The sequence below is a fragment of the Nannospalax galili genome, unplaced genomic scaffold, assembly GCF_000622305.1.
Source record: "Nannospalax galili isolate Female #2095 unplaced genomic scaffold, S.galili_v1.0 scaffold593, whole genome shotgun sequence".
NCBI classification, from domain to species: Eukaryota; Metazoa; Chordata; class Mammalia; order Rodentia; family Spalacidae; genus Nannospalax; species Nannospalax galili.
The window spans coordinates 314,354-317,763 of record NW_008332686.1 but is presented as its reverse complement, the minus strand read 5'-3'; positions in this window follow the sequence as shown (position 1 = coordinate 317,763).

Sequence of the window (3,410 nt, the reverse complement as noted above, 5' to 3'; positions counted from 1 at the left end):
GCCAAAAATTCCACGCGCAAACTCCTAGAAATTATTAACACATTCAGTAAAGTGGCAGGTTACAAAATTAACCTACAAAAGTCTATTGCCTTTCTATATACCAATGACAAGCAGTCAGAGAAAGAGCACAGGGAAACCCTCCCATTCACAATAGCCACAAAAAAAATAAAATACCTTTATGATACTTGTAAGCATCTCAAGCCAGGCCTCTTTCAACAGAACTGTTCCAAGCTTCACAGCAACAGCTCTCTAAGCTCTAAGCACTCAATGGCTTCTCCAGCCCAAAGTTCTACACACCACAATCCTCCCAGAAACAATTGGGTCAGCTCCATCACCGCAATACCCCAAGATCCTAGTACCAATTTCTGTACTAGTCAGGGTTCTTTAAAGAAACAGAACTGATAAAATGAAATACATATATGGATTTGTTAGTGTATCTAACATAATGGAATTTGAAAAGTTGAGCAATGGCTGTAGAGGCTAAGAATCCAGTAGTTGCTCAGTCCATGAGGCTGGATGTCTCAGCAAACCCATTCCAGCACTGGAGGTCTGAAAAATTCCTGGATATTTGATAATCTTCAGTTTCTGTTGGAATCCAAAGAAGTTGGTTACAACCTAGCAAGATGAATGAACTCATCACTGAGAGAGAAGGCAAGCAGGAAGCAAGAGCTCCCTTCTGTCATGACCTTTTATAAGGGTTGCCATCAAGAGGTAATGAATGCCCACATTTATGATGGGTCTTCCAGCTTCAAATGATCCAGTCAAGACAGTGTCTCTCATTTCATTTAATCCCAGATACAGTCAAGTTGACACCCAGGATTAGCCATCACACCATTTCATTCCCTATTGCATGAGCAATGGATGCCTGGATGTACATTCTTGAATTATAGCTAGAAGCAGGGCTAAATGTAGGAGAATAGAGAGATGCAATAATAATTAAACCAATGAAAAACTAAACCTATACTGTTATCTGAGATTTTTAATTGTTTCTGCTTATTAAGTTTAATGACAAAGGAAATTGTTGTCTGTGTCCCAGTAAGGAATGCCTAGGTACACAAAGAAAAATCAAATCATAGACAGAGAAGAATAAAAGAAACCAACACAAACATCTTATTCAAAAAATGAAAGAATGGAAGAACAAAACAGAGACTATTGTTCATGATGCAGATAGTCAAAGCATCTTAATGAAATTTGATTTCAAAGACTATTGTTAAAAGCTGACGTTAAAAAAATACCCTTGGGAACCAAACTACAGAATGAGAGTCAACTGATAGAGTAAAAGAAAATATAAATTGAAGATGCTAGATGAGTACTATATTGTCAGGAGCCATGCTTGACTTAAGCATTGGAGAAAAGAAGACTGCCACTTTAAGAGCTACTTTGTTCTTTGCTTCAGTGCTTTGAGCTTGACAGGCTATGCCTTCTTGATTAATTGAATACCTTGGAAACATAACTAAAGAGTATTGTTTCTATGTAAGGGCACCAGAGTTTCTCACCTCTGTTCATCTGGTTTCTGTATAAGAATCATGAATTTTGGTAGTTGCTAAAAGTGATCATGGTCAATACACATTGTATCCTAGAAATTGTAAACACTATGTATCTGTAATTATCATGTGAGTATCAGGTGATGGTGACGTGATGCTGCTATGTGCCACATCCTTAGTTACTTTCTGTTAGTAAAATATCCTTGGTGATTTCTTGGTTACCCCTGATCTGATTCCTATATAAGATCTGTGTTCCTCACAACAAAAAGCCATTCTGCGATTGCTTGCCTGACTGTAATAATCTATCTTCGAATAAATTCGTCACATAACTTCAAGACTTTTGTCTTGGTTTCTTTTTTGTTGACGCTCCAAGCCTTGTGGGCTTGGGGAGCATTTGACAAATGGCGCCCAAAGTGGGGCTTGAGGGGCTCAAGAGACCCCTGACTCAAGTGAGTATAAAGGAACAGGTAAGTATGATTTTGTTAGGTATTTTCTTTTCCCTTCTTTACTTCAGTATATTCTGTATAGTTATAGGTTGCAAGTTTCCAGAGTACAGACAGATAACTGTCTCCAGACAGTTGTGAAGTTTGGTTCATGGTTTCCTGATATGAGACCTTTAGATTTTAAAGTATGGGACAGAGTCAGAATAAAAGTGGAAAAGGCATTTCAGACAGGAGAAGCAGTTTCACTTGACTTCTGGGATATTTGGACACTTGTTAGAGCATTTGTTGAATATAGTCCAAAGATGTTGTTTCCAAGCCAGCTTTTTCATATATCTAGAAGGGTGATTAATCTTTATAAGATTCCTGAGGAGCTGAGGCGTAAAGTCATAAGCAAGTTTGCAGAGTTTTTTATTCAGAGTTTTCTCCTCCTCTTTACCTGGTTCAAGGCTCTCACAATTCAGTAAGATTGATGGCTCAGACAGCAAACTTTAAATTCTTTTGCAGAAAATCAGAACTAGATATTAATAATGGCCATATTCTAAGACTGACTAAGCACAATGGTGAAAAAGGGAACAGTGAAAGATTAAATGGTGTGCTGTCTGTTTACATTGCTGTCTAAAATGTTTTTGCCTGCTGCTTCTTGCTGGTTTCTGATAATCTTTCATTGCTTCGAACAGCTGTTTTGTTTCTGTTTGCCTTCTTGAAGTAACTTGTAGATAGGCTGTAAATGTGAGAAGCTGACCCTGGACAGAAACTAGTCCTTTCTCTTCAGACTCATGCTAGTTCTCACAAGCAAACTCTGTTCTCAAGAATTTTCCAGGTTCAGACTGACCCTTTGACCCTGTGAAAGGATCTGAGAGCAGCCTGCATGTTTTATTGCTTTGGCATGCAGGAATTATCTGAACAAGAAAGAAAAGCATCCACCTCAGGAGTCAGTCTCCTTGGGTCCCTTAAAAGTTGACCCAGATCCAGATCAATCATGCAATCAATCATGCAAAAGCAGGATTGGAAGATTCAAATTCCGCTGTAGGTTGATCTAAGAACGTTGAGAACAGTATGAGGGCTGTTCAGGATGCTGACCAGGGCCATCTGCAGTGATGCTTTGGGACGTAAAATTGGCATGCCCACGCGTTGTCGACACTGTGCTTTTGCAGATCTGCATTGGGTGCCATTCCCGACATGTTTTGTTTCAATTTGGTTTGTTGGTACCACTTAAAAAATTTTCATTTGTGATTTGGGCCTGGTAGGGCTTTCTCTTTGGAAAATGGCATTTTGAAAATTTGTGATGTGCTCCTTCCCAACGAAACAGATCGGTTGCTCAGGTATGGGAGGTGGCTTCCTGAGCGCTCTGAACGAGTGGCTTGTGGCAGAAGTTACTTGTGGTGAGTTTCTTTGGAGTACCTTGTGTCCAAATTTTGCAACTAATCTTCATCTTGGATCCATTAATTTTGAAAGACGCCAATTATTGTGTGTGCACTTTTAA